The sequence below is a fragment of the Leucoraja erinacea genome, unplaced genomic scaffold (assembly GCF_028641065.1).
Source record: "Leucoraja erinacea ecotype New England unplaced genomic scaffold, Leri_hhj_1 Leri_393S, whole genome shotgun sequence".
Lineage (NCBI taxonomy): Eukaryota > Metazoa > Chordata > Chondrichthyes > Rajiformes > Rajidae > Leucoraja > Leucoraja erinaceus.
Genome location: NW_026576294.1, coordinates 1 through 7,188, shown reverse-complemented (window position 1 = coordinate 7,188; position 7,188 = coordinate 1). Strand labels below are relative to the sequence as shown.

General features: G+C 48.3%; 1 long non-coding RNA gene across 1 annotated transcript; it reads right to left on the bottom strand.

The window, feature by feature from the left end:
• Window positions 1-3,001: 3,001 nt before the first annotated feature.
• Window positions 3,002-6,494, bottom strand: LOC129693696 (uncharacterized). Its single transcript, XR_008722901.1, has 4 exons — window positions 6,167-6,494; window positions 4,421-4,557; window positions 3,948-3,994; window positions 3,002-3,160 (listed from the first exon to the last, which is right to left on the bottom strand). It is a non-coding gene; the product is annotated as an uncharacterized LOC129693696 (long non-coding RNA).
• Between the last annotated feature and the right edge of the window lie 694 nt (window positions 6,495-7,188).

The following is a 7,188-nucleotide window of genomic DNA, read 5'->3' as shown; positions in this document are numbered from 1 at the left end:
CACCTAACACTGCCCCCCAGCTTAGTGTCATCCACAAACTTGGAGATATTGCCTTCAATTCCATCATCCAGATCATTAATATATATTGTAAATAGCTGGGGTCCCAGCACTGAGCCTTGCGGTACCCCACTAGTCACTGCCTGCCATTGTGAAAAGGACCCGTTTACTCCCACTCTTTGCTTCCTGTTTGCCAGCCAGTTCTCTATCCACATCAATACTGAACCCCCAATGCCATGTGCTTTAAGTTTGTATACTAATCTCTTATGTAGGACCTTGTCGAAAGCCTTCTGGAAATCCAGATACACCACATCCACTGGTTCTCCGCTATCCACGCTACTAGTTACATCCTTGAAAAATTCTATAAGATTCGTCAGACATGATTTACCTTTCGTAAATCCATGCTGACCTTGTCCAATGATTTCACCACTTTCCAAATGTGCTGCTATCCCATCTTTAATAACTGACTCTAGCAGTTTCCCCACTACCGATGTTAGACTATGATCATATTGAATGGCTGGCTCGAAGAGCCGAATTGGCTACTCCTGCCACTGTTATCTATGTTTCTGTGAAACGTCACCTATCTACATTCCCCACAGATGCTGCCTAACCGGCTGAGTTACTCCAGCACTCTGTGACCTTCTTCGCAAGTTGCATGCCGCCCTCTACGCGACTCAGCGCCAATGACCGGTGGGGCAGTGCCGGCAGTCCCCCTCGGATTGGGGGTGACGTCAGGTGCCGGTCCTGAGAGCCAAGCTTGTGGTAGAAGTCACGGCACAAGGCGGGGTATGTAACGGCACAGGGCAGCTGGTTGGTGGACGTGCAGGAGGCAGCTTGACGCCATGCCCGGACACTCGGCGCCTCAGGTCGGTGTGGCCCCTCTTCTCCCACTTGCCTCCTCAACCCCTCCTCGCCCCCCTCCCTCAGACCCCTCGCTCCCCTCCACCTGCCCCACTCAACCCCGCCTGCCCCCTTCCCTCCCTCCGTTCAAGTACTAACAATGTTCATGCGTTAGTAATGTCCTGTCTGCCAGCTTGTTGACCCTCTGTGTTCCCCTCCTGCAGAGTTTAGGAGCCGTTGCTGTGGATGGAGAGACGGGAACATGAGCGGCTATTGAGGGCAGCCAGGTTGCCGGTGACCCCACCCACAAACAGCTCGGGGCGTGAGCTGAGCTTCGAGGGGCTGCGCTTCGGTAGAGGACCACTTGCCGTGGCACAACAAGGAGAAGAGTTATGAGTGCGATGTGTGCGGCAAGGCCTGGCAGTACCCGAGCCGGCTGGGACCCGCCGGCTGGTGCACACGGTCAAGAAGCCCTATGGCTGCTTCACCTGCGGCAAGTACATTGCCCAATCGTCACGGCTATGGCAGCACCAGCGGGTGCACAGCAGCGCAAATCTCAAAGCGCATTTCAGGTTGTGGTCTGTGATCAAATTTTACAGGCAACTTCCCTCTATTATTTTGTTGACACAACAGACATGTTCTTGCAACTTTATAAATTACTAGACCACGTGCAGACCCGTTGGGTGTGTCCCACCAACGTGCGGTTGGGGGGGGGGGGGGGGGGCAGAGGAGAGGGGGGAGAGGGGGGTGGAGAGGAGAGGAGAAGGGGATAGGATATTAGGGGATAGGAGAGGAGGGGGATAGGAGAGGTGGGGGAGAGGAGAGGGGGGAGAGAGAGAGGGGGGAGGAGAAGGGGGAGAGTAGATGAGGAGAGTGAGGTGAGGAGAGGCGAGGAGGAGAGGGGAGAGAGAGAGAGAGGAGAGGGGGGGGAGAGCAGAGGGAGGGAGGAGGGAGGAGAGGGGGGGGGAGAGGAGAGGAGGGAGGGGGAGGGGAGAGGGGGGAGGAGGGAGTTGAGAGGGAGGGGGAGTTGAGAGGGAGGGGGAGTTGAGAGGGGAGGGGGAGTTGAGGTGGGAGGGGAGGGGGGAGGGGAGAGGGATGGGGAGGGGGAGAGGGATGGGAGGGGGGGGGGGAGAGAGGGATGGGGGTGGAGAAGAGGGAAAGGGGGGAGGGAGAGAGAGAGAGGAGGCCTTTTTACTTCAACCCAAACAACAATTTGCAGGCAGTGCTTTTTTACCTCTAACCATATATTCATTTTCAAACCAAATTAAGGTTTCTCACAGTGCTGTAAACATTTGTCAGTGTCATTCAAAGCTCTGATTGAGGCACACCACTTGCAGAGACTGATTGAGGCACACCACTTCCTGGTTTTATAGTCGCTCCCCCTCCCTCCAGCAGGGGCAGCAGAGAGAATGGGAAATGGTGTAAAAACATTAATATCTCTTGTCAATTTTCATCGACGGGAAACATCCTCGGCACACACGCGGCGCAGGGGGGCTCTGAGCAAGGTGGCCAAAAAAGACGGCCGTAGGTGGCGGCGTACTCTCCGAAACCGCAGCTCAGAAAGCCGAAACCGGTCAAGAACAGAGTTGGGTCCCAGCATCATATGGGAGGGCTGGACACCCAATACAATATTCCCCAACTGCAGCAATTCCAATATTGCTGGCCAGTGGGAGGGGTGCTTTATGTTGCGCTAGTATGAGTGTTGTGGTCCGAAGGTACTGATTTCCAGAGGGCTAGTATGGAGTGTGTGGGCCAAATGGATTTTTGGGCTGGCAGCTCAATCACTGAGGCCTGGCAGTACAATCACTCGGACCTGGCAGGCAGGCGGCTGAGAAACTGCCAGAAATTGGGCCCAAAACAGGTGACAGACAGTAAGAGAGAGAAGGGGGAGAGTGTGGACTTAATGGATTATTGGGCTGGCAGTTCACTAACTCACGGCTCGTGGGCTGGCAGTGCAGTCACTCACGCCTGGTATGCCGGCAGTTCACTCAGTCATCCCACCTACCTTCACCCCCCCCCTCCCACTCTGCTCTTTGCCATTCCCCTCCAACCCACACATTCAGTGCATCTCCAAACAATCTCCCCTCCATGCACTCTTAGTGGCTCTCCCACAGAGCAGCCATTCCTGCCTATTAGGTTCTATTGTGATGAAGAACACACAGCATTAAAAGTGCAAAAAGGCTTTATTAAAGTTTAAAATGTGAATTACTTAAAATATAAGACCAATTTAAATTTTAAATATGAGATTTATTAAGTTTTTACTTGTTGTGTCTTGTTGCATCTTGTTGTGTTCTGCTGTTCACTGCCTCTTGCTGACTATTTCCTGTTGATAAAAAGAGACAATTTTAATATAGAGAAAGTCAGCGTTCAAATTTTAAGAAGGAAAATCTGAGAATATCTCAGAAGTCATCATTCAACGAAGCACGCTATTAATGACAACATTCTTGGGCGATGTTCCATCCTTTAGGAAACTTTTGACATTTCCCTTCATATTTCTGTTGAGCTAGTATGTTGGGCCAAAGGTAATGGTTTCCAGAGGGCCAGTATGGAGTTTGTGGGCGGAATGGATTTTTGGGCTGGCAGCACAGTCACTGAGGCCTGGCAGCACAATCACTCGGACCTGGCAGGCTGGCGGCTGAGAAACTGCCAGAAATTCTGCCCACAACAGGTGACAGTCTTTAAGACAGAAGGGGAGAGAGGGTGGACTGAATGGAATATTGGGCTGGCAGTTCAGTCACTTACAGCTGGTGGGCTGGCAGTTCACTAACTCATGGCTCGTGGGCTGGCAGTGCAGTCACTCACGCCTTGTACGCTGGCAGTTCACTCAGTCACCCCACCTACCTTCACCCCCCCCCCCCCCCCCCCCCCACTCTGCTCCTTGCCATTCCCCTCCCACCAACACATTCAGTGCATCTCCAAACATTCTCCCCCCCATGCACTCTTGGTGGGCTCTCCCACAGAGCAGCCATTCCTGCCTATTAGGTTCTATTGTGATGAAGAACACACGGCATTAAAAGTGTAAAAAGGTGTTATTAAAGTTTAAAATGTGAATGACTCTTAAAATATAAGAACAATTTAAATTTTAAAGATGAGATTTATTAAATTTTTACTTGTTGTGTCTTGTTGTGTTCTGCTGCTCACTGCCTCTTGATGACTACTTCCTGTTGATAAAAAGAGACAATTTTAATATAGAGAAAGCCAGCGATCAGATTTTAAGAAGGAAAATCTGAGAATTTACCTCAGAAGTCATCATTCAACGAAGCACGCTATTAATGACAACATTCTTGGGCGATGTTCCATCCTTCAGGAAACCTTTGACATTTCCCTTCATATTTCTGTTGAGCTAGTATGTTGGGGCAAAGGTACTGGTTTCGAGAGGGCTAGTATGGAGTTTGTTGGCGGAATGGATTTTTGGGCGGATAGCTCAGTCACTGAGGGCTGGCTGCTCAGTCACTGAGGCCTGTACTGGCAGGGGGGCACCAAAATGCTTGGTGTTGCTGAAGACATCTGGAAGAGTTCTGTCCACAACTTCAAAGCATTCTCTCCTAATCATTGGACATTCATCCCAAACAATGACTTTCACTTGCCTCGTGAAATGTGCCGTCTTAGAGTTCTTCTCGATGTTGCACAATGTATCCTCGGCCACTTGGATGGGTATCTTGAATCGAGAATGTGTCGTTCTTCCACCAGGCAGAAATGTAGCTGCTATCCTAGAGGATACTACAGCAATAGCCACATCACATAACATTTCCTGACATGATGTTCAAAAAGCAGCCCAAAGACAATTTCAGTTGTTAATGAACACTGAAGATTTTGTGCAAAACATTTTTTTTTGAGGTAGGGGCTCTCAGGGTGGGGTGGGGGGTGGTAAACATCGTGCAGCCAAGGGAGGGGCACAGTTTCTGGTGGGGGTTCTCGTGAGCTGATGAGAAATGTGTGGGGGAGGGCTCATGCAGGGGATGAGGGCGGCTTCAGTAGGGGGTGCATCCTATTGCCAGGCGGATGTGGGGCATGTCAGTGGAGGAGAGGGGGCAGTGAGCGATTTAGTCATTATCTGTGGACTCACTCACTGCCTTGGGATTGACTCATGCCCTTTAGACTGATTGACTCTCACGGCTTGTGGACTGACTGATGCCCAACTTCTGGAGTCACATCCGACTTTTGTAAACTGAAAACGGTAACATCTACATTGAGGAACAGCTTCTTCCTGACAGCCATCACGCTAATAAACTTAACAAATAATCTCTGAACTACGATATACTATCGTTTCACACACACACATATATATTCACACGCACTCACACATATATTCATACACACACATTCACACACACACACATTCACACACACGTACACACACACACACACACATTCACACACACAGACACACACACACATACACACACATTCACACACAGACACACACTCACACATATTCACACACTCACACATTCTCATACACATATTCGCAAACAGACTCATTCACGCACACACAAACTCAATCACACACACACACGGACTCACTCACACACACAGACTTAATCACACACACATATATACGGACTCATCCCCCACCTCAAGACACTGCCCTATGGGTGGTAAATGTCGTGCAGCCAAGGGCAGCTTCAGGCGGGGGTTGTCGTGAACTGATGAGAAGGGGATGGGGTGTCCTCATGCAAGGGATGTGGACGGCTTCAGTAGGGGGTGCATCCTATAGCCAGGCGGAGGGCAGCGTCTTGAGGTGTCAGTGGAGTAGAGGGGGCAGTGAGCGATTTACTCATGACGTGTGGACTCACTGCCCTGGGATTAACTCATGGCCTTTGGACTGACTCTCACAGCTTGTGGACTGACTGATGCCCGACTTCTGGAGTCACGTCCGACTTATGTAAACTGAAAACTGTAACATCTACATTGAGGAACAGCTTCTTCCTGACAGCCATCACACTATTAAACTTAACAAATAAGCTCTGAACTACAAAATATTATATTATTTCAAACACACATATATATTCACATGAACTCACACACATATGCACACACACACACGCTCACACATATTCACTCACACACACACATATTCAGACACACACACAGACACACACACACATACACATAGACACACGCACATATTCACACACACACACACACACACATTCACTCACACATAAATATTCACACACACACATATATTCACACACACACACACACACACACACACACACACACACAGAGGGAGGTTTCACGGCAGTCGGGTCACGACCCATGACCCGTACTGTTGCTACGCTACACCAAATGGATTACACGCGATGTACTGCAGGTAGGCACTTACCATCGTTTCCGACTCCATGTTCCAGGGAGATGCTAACCGAATTTCGTTGTCTCTGTTTACTGTACACAGACAACGACAATTAAAGTTGAAACTGAATCTGAATCTGAACCCGAACGTAGCGGATCCGTTAAAACCCGCCGAATATGTCCATTTTTGAGCTGCAAATAATTATGGATATCGGGATGAGCATGTGAGACATTTAGCCAACTTCAGAATTCCAAAAGTGAGGAGAAATGACAGTAGATAGAAGTGAGAGCTGAAGGGACAATAAACAGAGTGCTTAGCGAACATTGGCCGTTTGCTCACTACATTTCATCAACACTAAAGCATTATTTGTGTTTTTTCTTGATTCCTTTGACATTAAAAAGTTTCAGAAGTGATAAATCTGGCTGTATTTTTTTTTAAATAAATCGCCCATGGTTCTCAAGTGGGTTTTTACGTACAAAATGAAAACGCATCTGAAGAAAAATTTACAGCCAGATTTATCACTTCTGAGAATTTTTAAATACCAAAGGAATCAAGAAAAAACACGAATAATGCCTTACTATTGATGAAATGCAGTGAGCAAACACGATAATTCCAATATTTTCAATTACGATATCTGCACAGCCAATCTTTACCAAGCACTTTAGCTGCTGATGTCCCTTCAATTCTCGCATCCCTTTACCTTAATTTCATTTCACGTTTGGAATTCTAATGTTGGGTACATGTCTCTCACACTTACTCCAACTTCCACATTTTTTTTCAGAGCACAAATTCAACATTCTGGCGGTTTTTAACAGATAGGAAAGTACGCGTTTCTTGCATTAATAACATATACTGGAAGTGACGGATGTCTTCAGATGGTTTGAGCGGCTCCGTGCGTCAAGTCCTATTACCTTGTGACCTTACGTGCAACCCCCTATTCACACACACACTCACGCAAACACACATATATATTCTCACACACATATATATATTCGCACACATATATATTCAAACACACACACATATATTCACACACACATATTCACACACACACA